This window comes from Pelophylax lessonae (genome assembly GCF_965119305.1).
Source record: "Pelophylax lessonae genome assembly, chromosome: 1".
NCBI classification, from domain to species: Eukaryota; Metazoa; Chordata; class Amphibia; order Anura; family Ranidae; genus Pelophylax; species Pelophylax lessonae.
In genome coordinates this window covers 393,672,925-393,685,820 of record NC_138768.1, presented here as the reverse complement: position 1 = coordinate 393,685,820, position 12,896 = coordinate 393,672,925, and positions in this window count along the sequence as shown.

Here is a 12,896-nt window from a genome sequence, read left to right as displayed (position 1 = left end):
CATGCTGAGACTTGTAGTCCACCCATATGTCACAATTAGGTGGACCACAAGTCTCAGCAAGCAAACAGTGAAAGATACGGTAAAATAACTTTACATTTCACCTATCTGTCTCTTTTAGCATGCTGAGACTTGTAGTCCACCCATATGTCACAATTAGGTGGACCACAAGTCTCAGCAAGCAAACAGTGAAAGATACGGTAATATAACTTTACATTTCACCTATCTGTCTCTTTTAGCATGCTGAGACTTGTAGTCCACCCATATGTCACAATTAGGTGGACCACAAGTCTCAGCAAGCAAACAGTGAAAGATACGGTAAAATAACTTTACATTTCACCTATCTGTCTCTTTTAGCATGCTGAGACTTGTAGTCCACCCATATGTCACAATTAGGTGGACCACAAGTCTCAGCAAGCGAACAGTGAAAGATACGGTAATATAACTTTACATTTCACCTATCTGTCTCTTTTAGCATGCTGAGACTTGTAGTCCACCCATATGTCACAATTAGGTGGACCACAAGTCTCAGCAAGCAAACAGTGAAAGATACGGTAATATAACTTTACATTTCACCTATCTGTCTCTTTTAGCATGCTGAGACTTGTAGTCCACCCATATGTCACAATTAGGTGGACCACAAGTCTCAGCAAGCAAACAGTGAAAGATACGGTAAAATAACTTTACATTTCACCTATCTGTCTCTTTTAGCATGCTGAGACTTGTAGTCCACCCATATGTCACAATTAGGTGGACCACAAGTCTCAGCAAGCGAACAGTGAAAGATACGGTAATATAACTTTACATTTCACCTATCTGTCTCTTTTAGCATGCTGAGACTTGTAGTCCACCCATATGTCACAATTAGGTGGACCACAAGTCTCAGCATGACAACCCCACCCTCACATCCCCCCAAAAGATACACTTACCACGTATGCGACGTTGCCTATCACTCAAGGAGGTCCAGTTGGGGGTCACGTCCTTGAAAATTTCCTCCCACAGCCTGGATTTGGTGATCCGGTCACTATACTCGGTACAATGTTTGTCCCAAATGCCAGGCCTGGCATGTACTAGCTGGATCAGACGTTCGTGGGACACATCACGGGCCATGACTGCTGCTTGTATTGGGTGTGGTACTTGGGGTGTGGTAACTGGTGATTGTTGTCACTTCCTAGACCACTAGACCACTACCTGGGTCAAAGTTTACATATTATACTGTATTTTATTGGAAAAAAAAAAAAAAAAAGGATATGATCGGAGCGGATGTCAGCGCTAACATCCGTTTTGTGTCCGTTCCGTTTTTTTTACGGAGGAAAAATAGGGTTCTCTTCAGTCCAAAAAAAAGGACATGAGCGGACCGGACGATAAACGGATGTTAGCGGATGTACATCCGCCGACATCCGCAATCCCATTGACTTGCATTATGTCCGTTTTTCATCCGCAATCGGAAGGGATGAAAAACGGACATACGGAACGCCCGTGTGAAAGAGCCCTAAAATTAGAATAGCATCTGGTGCCCTATCTCAGAACCGGCTCTCCGTGATGGAGGCCTTCCCCACCTTTTACAGCAAACTCTACGCCTCTGTGGACCCCCCCTCCCTCACTTTTTAGACAATCTTCCTCTTCCCAGACTATCTGCCCAACATCGGACGGAGATGGAAGACCTCATCATGGAGGAAGAAGTACTTAATGTCATTAAAAACCTTAAACTTAGCTCTGCTCCAGGACCAGATGGTTTTCTGGCACTTTATTACAAAACCTCTTCAGACTCCCTTACCCCGTACCTTGTCAAGTTTTTCAATACTTTGAGATCGGGTACCCCCTGGACAGGGATCTCAATTCTGCACTGTTGTCATCCCCAAACCTAATAAAGATACTAGTGACGTTTCCAATTATCATCCTATCTCCCTGAACAATGACATCAAAATCCTTACAAAACTTTTAACCAATAGATTGTCTTTCTTTATAGCTTCAGGGCCATTGATATTATCTCCCTACTGGGCTCAGCTTGGGACGGGGAACCCCCACGCAAAGGCTTCCTCCTTTCGCTGGACCTCCAGAAAGCTTTGGATACGGTGTCATGGCCATATATCTTTGAGGTGCTTGGGAGATGGGGGTTTGGCCCCGTATCACAAACACCCTGAAAGCACTTTACTCTCTCCCATCTGCCCGGGTCTGTCTACAGGGCTGTTACTCTGACCCTTTCTGATTGCCAATGGCACCCGTCAAGGCTGCCCCTATCCATACTGATCTTCGCAATAGCGATTGAATCACTGGTGATGGCGATAAGACACAACCCGGATGTGCAGGGTGTAGTCTGCGGAGGCCTGGAGCACAAATATGCCCTGTTTGCCAATGACTTGTTACTTTTTGTCTCCAACCCCCTGGTATCTGTCCCCAATCTCCTTAAGACTCTACAGGCTTTTAGTAGAATCTCGGGACTCTCAGTAAACATGACTAAATCTTGTGCCCTAAATGTTTCCCTTCACCCCTCAGAGCTTTTCGTGGTGCAGTCCAATTTTCCCTTTAGCTGGAGCACCATTTCTATTCCCTATCTAGGTACACACCTAATCCCTTCCATCAGCTCTCTCAATAACGCCAATTATCCCCCCTCATTAAAAAGCTCAAAGCAGACTTAGCTACATGGTCTTCTAACACCTTTTCTTGGCTAGGCAGAGTCAACGCTATCAAAATGACATTCCTTCCCCGTGTCCTCTACCTATTTCATTCCCTCCCAATCCCAGTTAAAACTGCTCACCTGACAGACCTTCAAAATACACTCGTTCGGTTTGTTTGGGGCTCGAAAGGACACAGATTCTCTAAATCAATCCTATTCCGCTCTCGACGCAACGGAGGCCTCACTCACCCTAACCTTCGATGGTACTATCACTCTGCCCAATTAGCTCAGTTTTCTACTATATTTTTCTACTATATACAGAAGAGGGGTTAAACCTGATTGGGTCCATTTATAGAGACTGGCTGTTCCACGTCACACACTCGATTTCCTAGCTTGGTGTCCACCCAAAGACAGACCCCCTATTCTCCCCCTACTCTATCCCATTCCATCTGCCTCAATGATCTCCTTCTCAAACAACCTGGCCTGGTTTCCAAACTTAGACCCCCCACACACGTCTTTAATAACCCCCAATTCCCCCCAGGACAGAACATTAGGGCATTCCACTGGTGGCTAAACAAGGGTCTGTTTCGTATCGGGCATTTCCTCAACTCCATGGGACCCCTCTCGTTCCCACATTGTGTCAACTTCCTCAAGATGCCCCTTACTGAGAGATATCGACACTCCCAGATCTCACATTTCCTACACTCCATATGGGACAACAAACCCGAACCCCCACAGCTCACTAATTATGAACGTTGGTGCTCAGAGGCCAAGGACCCAAAAGGTGGGATTTCTCTTATCTACTCCACCCTGTCCAACAGTGATGAAAAACCTGCCAATGCCCTGGCTTGGGAGAGGGACTTGGAGATGGAGTGGGACCTGGATGACTGGAGCTCCCGCTTCCAGCGCTCTTTCACAGGTATTTTGAATGTCTCTCTTATCGAAGCGAATGTCAAATTGTTCGGCCATACTGGAATAAATTATTCCAGATTATTCGCAAAGTTCTCAACCACCAAATTACTCAATCTCCGCAAATCAGGCTTCTTAACGACAAAGTTCCTAAAATCTCTAAACCTACTCAGAAACTACTAAATTCATGTTGTTAGGAGCCAAGCTCAACATAGCTAAAGCATGGAAAAAACCTAGGGTCTCTATCAGGGAGACTAAACTTAAAATCTCTTGGATCATGTCCCAGGAAAAAATCTCTAGCATCATCACTGATAAAGTGGTTAAATTTGAGGCTGTTTGGGAACCCTGGGCTAAATACGTGCAGGTTTCTATTTAATCTGGATGACAGACCCTCCCTTTCCTCCCTATATGCTCTCTTCGCCCTAGTCCTTCCTAGTCCACTTCCGCTCTCCTTCCCTTCTACCCCTTCTCTAGCTGTTCTCTTTCCTCTTTCCACTCTTTCTAATCGCTCTCACACTCTCGGGGTCCGTCCCCAGGGGGAAACTGACTGGACCCGTATGTTTCGCCACCCCCGGGGGGCATGGTGCCCTTTCTTTGATTTCCTCCTGGGATTGACCCCCAACATGACTTACTGGTTATATTTTGCTGCGGTTTTATCCCTCCTATTATGGGAACTATACTGATGTTTGATGACTCCACATCCCATATCAATAAGATGTGGATTGTTTGTTGGTTCTAATCGTTCTCTGTGACAAATACTTGTGTATACGATTACTTACAAGTGTCAGCATTTTTACTCTTACTGTGCTCAGTTTGTATTACCATGTTCAGTCTGATCGTTCTAACATGTTGTTTGTATTTTGTATCTACAATTCTTTTAATAAAAATGAATGAAAGTAAAAACAATGCCTCTTTTTTCACATATCTTCTGGCCAGTCTCCTACTCTGATCCAGGGGCCAAGATCTCCCTTTAATGTCAGCCAGGAAGGTCACATGACCGCCATGATAGCCGCTCAACCCCTCCAACTGTAACCCTGGATTGGAGGAGGAGAGCAGAGTCACGTGACCGGCCTGAAGATCTTTAAAAAAGGTATTTAGAGGCTTTCTTAAAAAAAAAAAAAAACACTTACACTGTGTTATAACTGGATAAAAGAGAGGGGCTGACAGTGACAACGTTTTGTTAGTACTTACAGTGGCTGGAGGGGGGAGAGACGTCGCACACAGACACAGGAGCTGACAGGCTGGGGGGGAGAGACGAGAGCAGGGGATGAGGAAAGCACGTAAACTGACCATGGTAATCAGGGCTCAGCAGCCATAATTACCATGGTTAGCACACAGAGGGGGACACGGGAACTGGCAGGATCAGACAGGTTTTTTACAGCTTACAGAGGGACAGGTTGGACAGCACAAGCACTGTGCTGTTTAACCTGCTATGAGGGAACAGGAGCTCTTTTTTTTTTTTTCTTTTTTTAGGGTTACAACCACTTTAAGATGCTTGAGAAATAATTGCCTTACAGCTGGATGTGAAGTCGTGGATGTAGTATGATGTATTCCTTTAAGAGGTCATTCACATCAATGAGCCATTCTAAGCGCATGGCTGCTTGCGTGCGTTGTGAGATGAAGAACTAATACATCGAGCCCAGCTTCAACTTTATTGAAATGTGTTAGAGATTCTGTATATAGCCCTACAGAACAGACAATGCACAATTCACACGTGTTTATTTGCTGCTTCTCTGCAAACAGGAAATAAGAACTTTATTATCAGAGAAAAGACAATAGAGCATACCATAGATGCAGCTACAAACATAAAAACACTGGCATCTACTGTATGATGTAGTTGTTGCACAAAATACATGAACAATGTAGTCCAACAAAATGTCATGAGTAACATTTGAATAAAGTTTTGTTCACCACTGCAGCGTTGCAATGTGGTGGTTCTTGTCACAACTCACTGCCCTGATAAAAGGAATAGCATGGAGCACTTTTTTTAAAGTGCACACTAAAGCAGCATTCTTGTGTGAACTGACATCATATGAAGCAAGGCGTTTTGCCTTGACTATGTGTTGGGACTGTGCTGTCAGTGCAGCTTTATTCAGTGACAGTAGCATTACCCATGCTGCTTGACAGATCTCTGCCAGTTTCTATTTGTAAACAAAGGATTTGGGGACATGGGTGATGCCATTGACCAAATATGACATCACCCTTGATCCATGCTGGCTTGTTTACATTCAAGTGGTTCCAGGAAGATGTCATTTGTGACAAACCAATCTTTTATTTAGCAGTTGTAACAATACTGCCATTGAATGACAGATCTCCTTAAGCTTTTCCTTCAAACAATGGCCCTGGGGATCTTGGGTGATGTCATTGACAAAATATGATCAAATTATGATGTGATAACATTGGATTTACATCAAGGGCATAGGTTTATATATATATATATATATATATATATATATATATATATATATATATATATATATATATATATATATATATATATATATATATATATATATATATATATATACTATATATAGTATTATTTTTTAATGAAATACTTTTTCAATGGTGTGAGTATTTTTTTTTGCTATTCTCTTTTATAGTGAATGTGTATCAAGGGGTAATATTTAGCCCTTACTCACTCACCTGGGGGGGGGCTGGATATCATACAAGTGCCAAGTAAAGGGGAAGGCTATTTCACCTCCACTGAAATGTACCCTCCATGTGTTGTGGTCAATTGAGAAAGAAGGAATCTAGCGATGTTGCACGAGAACTTTGGTTGTCCTGATTGGCTGAGACTCAGAGTCAGTGAGCCAATGAGGAGGGAGAGGGGCCAGTGCCTCCTGTGTCAAACCGCAGCTCTGTGTGTCCATTCAGACAAGCTACTTGCTGTGGGGGCACTCGGCAGAAGGGAGGGGCCAGGACCACCAACGAGGGACCCGAGAAGAGGAGGATCTGGGCTGCTCTGGGCAAAAGTATTACACAGAGCAGGTAAGTACAACATGTTTGTTATTTTTCAGCAAAAAACAACTATCTAAACAAATATCACTTTAAGGGCCAGGTTTTTTTCTGGCACTTTATGCAACAATCAATTTTTTTTTTTTTTGCTAGAAAATGACTTAGAACCCCCTAACAGTATATATTTTATTAAAGCAGAGGCAATAGAGAATAGATTGGTGAGTTTTGCAATTTTTTATGTCACACAGTATTTGTGCAGCAGTTTTTCAAATGCAATTGTTTGGAAAAAAAAAACTTTCTGAATTTTAATGAAAAAAAAAAAAAAACAATACATAACCCAATTTTTTTGTAAAATATAAAAGATGAGGTTACACTAAGTAAATAGATACCAAACATGTCATGCTTGAAAATTGCCCACGCCCATGCAGCACTTAAAAGCATTCAAAACACCAAGATGTGTGCAACCAATTGAAGACCGATGACATACAAGGTACATGACTGGTCTGCAAGTGGATATAGAAGTTACCACGAGGCAACAGCTAGTGGCTGAGGATGCTGTCCATTGGAGCTTCTTTTGACAGCTGTCCTAGCAAGGTCCCTGTATGTCGGCTATTAAATTGGGGGCTTCTGCTGTTTCAGCTTAGACTGGTTATGTGTCTGTCCCGGGGCCCTCTGCCTCCCAATGCTAAGCTACCAGACTTTAACTGTAAGCATGCTATAAGTTTTTATTCTAACTTGGGTCCCATGCTCCTGTCTTTCTGTCATTTGAGCTGCACTAGATCAACCCGGAAGTGCTGGCCCTTTAAAATAAAAAAACATGATGTGGAGTTTTTCTAAAATTTCAAAAATCACCTTTATCTGTTCATGCAGCAGTAAAGGAGGGAGCATGAGTGTCCACCCCCCTGGATCATACAAGGGTATTTTTTCCTCAACACTGTAAGGGTATCTTGCATGGGAGCTGCCAAACCAAGATCAAATATGCACATATCTTTCATTTAGCAGTGGTATCACTGTAGCACCCTCCTAGACAGGTGCTAGGTAAAAGTATCCATTTTGCTCCTGCTGCTTATCAGGGGAGCTGATCTGTTAGTTTTGCCTGTCACATGTTTCCAGGTGTGATTTACTGGGTCTGAGGGAGTGTCCCCACTGTATCCAATGAGGGGGCTTGTTGGACAGTGGAGGAAACCCAGCCAGTGACACATCCTGTTTCATGGCAGTCCCAGTGGGAGGGCATCCTGGGATTGGCCATAAATAGGGTGGGTAAAATGTGACAGGGTGTCTTTTGGCAGGAGCAAAGTCCCAGGAGGAGGTGGATGACTGTCTCTCCTCCTGCAGAGTGAGGAAAGTGGTCCAGGCGGTCGGCCTAGGGACCAGGAGTAGAGCTGGGCTGCAGAGGATCCAGTGTGCTGACCAGTGGAGCTGATGGGCAGAGGACTTTGGGAAAAACAGTATCGCGAGTACCAAGGGATCTGCCTAGGGGACTGCCTAAGAGAGGGGACCACTCCAGAGAAGTCAGGGGATCAAGGAGCCAGCTCACTCAGAGTGTTACAGTAAAGGGGGTCCCGTGTAGTGAACCCTGAAGATTAGGAAAAAAGGGGGTGCCAGGAAGGGCCCTGAAGTTGTTCAACAGTACAGTTCAGTTGCTTCAGAGTACATATTGCTTCAGAGTACAGATTGCTTTAGAGTATAGATTACTTCAGAGTACAGATTACCTCACAGAATTACTTCAGTTCTATGTCACAGCTAGTGTCAGACTGAAACCAGTGGCCTAGCTGTGACTAGCTCAATTTCAGTGTCACTCAGCGTTACCCGGCATTTACCCAAGTCGTCCCTGCCTTTTGTGTATAGTTTTGTTCATTTGGAGTATCCCACTCATCCCTTCTCCTATCCAAGTTCCTAATAAAACATAAAAATCAAAGAAACTGGACTGATTCTTGTCTGAGGTAAAAACACTTGGAAAATGCCAGATTGTTCTACTGTTGCTAATGGTAATCCAGGGGGACTCGTAACCAGCAGCTCCCTTGGGAGTAGTGCTACATCACTATTCCCCTTAAATGACAGAAATTCCTTCAGCTTCTGTTTGTAAACAAAGGGGGGGGGGGATCTTGGGTGATATCATTGACCAAATATGAATAATTCATGGTATAATAGACATTGGAGTTATATCAAGAACACTGTTTTCCTCTGTTTTTTTTTTTGCTATTCTCTTTTTTTTAAGTGTACGAGTATCAAGGCATAATATATACCCCTTATTCGTTCACCAGGGGGGTGGGATATCCCCAACATAGGGACAGGATGTCTTGCAAGAGTGAGGGCTTTGCCACACTCCCTTGCAAGATAGTGTTGAGGCCGTGTGGCCTGGTATAGTTTAGTTGATGATGGTGTATTTTCACTGCCCCCCTCTCCTGGCCAGCCAGGCTGCATGCTTGTATGTGGGTCTGATATGAATTTTTAAAAGGACCCAGGCTGCTTTTTTTTCAAAACATGTGTTGGCTCTTTAACCACTTAAGGACCACCCCACATACATATACTGTGGCAGGGCAGCCCTAAAGAGCAATATCACGCACCTGTAATTGGACACAGCGGGAGCCAATCAGTGGAAATCAGGAACCCGGCAATCGTATGTAGAAAGGCAGAACGGCGGTCTGCCCATGTAAACAAGGCAGACCGCCGTTCTGCCAGAGAGGAAGATCTAGTGTTTCTGTTATGGATCTCTGTTTTCCTTTAGCCAAAGCACTCCCCCTACAGTTAGAAAGAACTCATAGGGAACACATTTAACCCTTTGATTGCCCCTGGCGTTAACCCCTTCCCTGCCAGTGTTGTTTCTACAGTGACAGTGCAATTTTCTTAGCACTGATCACTGTATTGGTGTTACTGGTCCCCAAAAAGTGTCACTTTGTGTCAGATTTGTCCGCAGCAATGTCGCAGTCTGCTAAAAATCGCTGCTATTACTAGTAAAAAATATTAAAAAGAATAAAAAGTCACTAAATCTATCCCAAAGTTTGTAGATGCCATAACATTTGCACAAACTAATCAATACACGCTGTCACATATCAGCAAAAGGATCCATCAATTGAGATGCATTTGGGATTTATTCCCTGCAACATCCCACCAGACTCAGAAAAACTCTGAGCTGTCTTTTATTTTTTAGGTGAAGACCTAAAGAGTAAATGAAACGACTCTTTACCCATGTGATTGGCTGTGTCCAATCACAGCAGGTCACATGTAAATAAGGAATTGTAGTTATTCGGCTCTCCTCACCTCACACTCTGACAGTGTGAGGTGAGGAGAGTCGATCAGCGGCTCCTCCTCACAGGGGAGACAAGGACATGTAATCAGGGCACTGATCATCAGTGCCCTCATTACAGAAAATTTAAAAAAAGTGCCAATCAGTGCCCACCATCAGTGCCCACAGTGCCCACTATCAGTGCCCACAATCAGTGCCCATAGCGCTGCCAGTCAGTGCCCATCAGTGTCTGCTCATCTAGGCACTGATGAGCACTGACTGGCAGCACTATGGGCACTGATTGTGGGCATTGATGGTGCTGCCCATCAGTGCTCATCAGGGCCTCCCATCATTGCTCATCAGTGCCACCCGTCAATGCCCATCAGTGCTGCCCATCAGTGCGGCCCGTCAGTGCCACCTCACAATGGCCATCAGTGCCACCTCTCAGTGACCATCAGTGCCCATCAGTGTCCATCAGTGCTTATCAGTGCCGCATATCAGTGCTCATCAGTGCCGCCTATCAGTGCCCATCAGTGTGGTATATTAGTACCTCCTCATCAGTGCCACCTCATCAGTGCCCATACGTGCAACCTCATCAGTGCCCATAAGTGCCACCTCATCAGTGCCCATCAGTGCAGCCTATCAGTGCCCATCAGTGCCGACTAATCAGCGCACATCAGTGAAGGAGAAAAAAAATTATTTTCAAAATGTACTCTCAGAAAATAGGAAAAACCTTTTTTTTTTTTTTTTTTAAATGTTCTGTCTTTTTTCTTTTTTTTGTAAGAAATAAAAAACCCAGCGGTGATTAAATACCACCAAAAGAAAACTCTATTTGTGTGAAAAAATTATACAAATTTCATAGGGATACAGTGTAGCATGACCGCGAAATTGTCATCCAAAGTGTGAGAGCGCTGGAAGCTGAAAATTGGCATGGGCAGGAAGGGGGTGAAAGTGCACTGTAGGCAAGTGGTTAAGTAAGAGGAAGCAACATTACATTACAAATGTATGTTTAGGGTAAAGGGAAGCTAAGTTACAACTAAGCACTTCAATACATGTGTATAGATGGGACAATTCCAGAAAAGAATGTAGAAATGTGCGTATGTTAGAGTGATAAATGTTCTGCACAAAGATGATATGGCAAAAGATACAAAAATGTTTGTGAGCTATGGACATATTTACAAAATATGGAGGTTTAGTGTAAAATTTCTCACATTCACTAAATTCCATCCAAAGGGAAACATAATAAATGGTGCCCTATAATCATGCCTGGAACAAAAAACGAAAGCCCTGATAACCATGGCTCCCTCGTTAGATACAGTGAAGATTAAGTGTAGCCACCCAAGAGCAGTTAATTAATTGCAGAATTACCAAGTAAAAACAAAGAGAAAAGAGTCAACAAAAATGGAAACTAAAGCAGCAACCTCATCTAAGGACTGTCAACATGTTTTTGTCTTTGGGTGTCAAACAAATTAATCACTTTCAGGCTTCATTAAGACAAAGACCAAAGTACAGTAGTGCCAAGCAACCAATTTAAAAATATCTTCAGGTAATCTGAAAAAGAAATGTAAAGGTGCCTGATTCCTATAGGCAAACTCATTCTAAAGTTTAGCATTTTGCTTTGCACACCTTTATTGCAAATATTGCTTACATTACCTATCAATGTATTTGATCATCAGAGTAAACATTAATTTAATATTTTCACTTCCAAGTGAAATTTTTATTCTATAGTATAGGAGATGGTTAAAACAGGATGCTGCAGAAGAAAATGGTGCATTGTAGATTACTTACAATCTATTTGTATCTCAGGTTAAAACTGCCACTGTTCTTGAAAAATCCAATTCTGACTTACAGCTTATAAAACTAGAAAATAAAGCTCTAAAGTAAAATGCAATATGCAACAAATAGATAATACATGAGAAGTAAGCAAAGATCTAGGTCTCCAAGGGAAATGCAAATTAAAGTAAACAGACCTGTAAACTTAGCTTGATTGAAAAGGAAATAAGAATGAAATGAGAAAGTCACTGCTAAACAAAGAAAATAAGAACACATTTATTACTGTTAGGTATATATATATTTTTTTGTCTCACATTTATTTTAATTGGATTTAAAAAGCATTCTTTATATTTTATATTTTTAATTATTGCAGCTTACAGTTATTTCCAAAGTTGGGATAGTCCAGTGATAAGGAATCTTATCATAATAATACATTTGATCTTAAAATAATTTTCATAATTGTCTACATTTTAGTCAGGGGAACAGACCACTGAATTTGCCACAATGACTGGACCAAAGAGGGCAGTTCTGAAATTTCCTGCTCTGACACCATGCGGCTGCTTCTCTAAACATCAACACTGTGTGGGGTTAATTTACTAAAACTGGAGAGTGTAAAATCGAATGTAACTGTGCAAAGAAACCAATCAGCTTCCAAGTTTTTTTTGTCAAAGCTTAATTAAACTAGACACGTGCAGTTCGTTTCATTCCAAATTAATTTCCAAATTTATTTTTCGTTGTTCGGAAATTCGGATGTACCTGAATTTCCGAATTACAATAGTAATATATTTAAACCAATCTAAAATAACAAAACAAAATGTCAAAATTTTAATTCTAATGTTTTTTTAATTGAGTTTGAATAGTTTTCTAATTAGAATTGTTTTAGAATTTAAACAGTTTTCAAATCCAATTTGAATTTCTGACGAGAAAGAAAAGAAAATAAAGGAATAGAATAGAAAAGAATAGACTGGAATAGACTATAAAATAAAAGCTTAGAATAAAAAAGAATAGAGTAGAATACAATAGAAAAGAATAGAAAAGGAAAAATCAAGAAATGCCCTGAAACTTTGTGCTGATGCTTTTCCAAATCAATATGGATTTTAATGCTGAGCAGTGGGGGTTAATGCTATGGAAACCCATATAAATTTGGGTGATACTTTGTATTTTTGTATGTTTATACTTGTTATGAGTTCCCTATTAGAATTGTTATTTTGTGTATATGTAACAGGATGGAAGGTAATTATATTATGTGTTTGATTATGGACTGTGTGAAGCTGCAACTATAGATCCAAAACATGGAATAATGTGTAAAGAAAATAAATCAAGTGAGCTAAACATGTGAAATGGTGTTCTACAAGATTGTATTAATGCTTAATACAAAAAGCATATGATCCAATTATGCGGTGAACAGTAGAATAT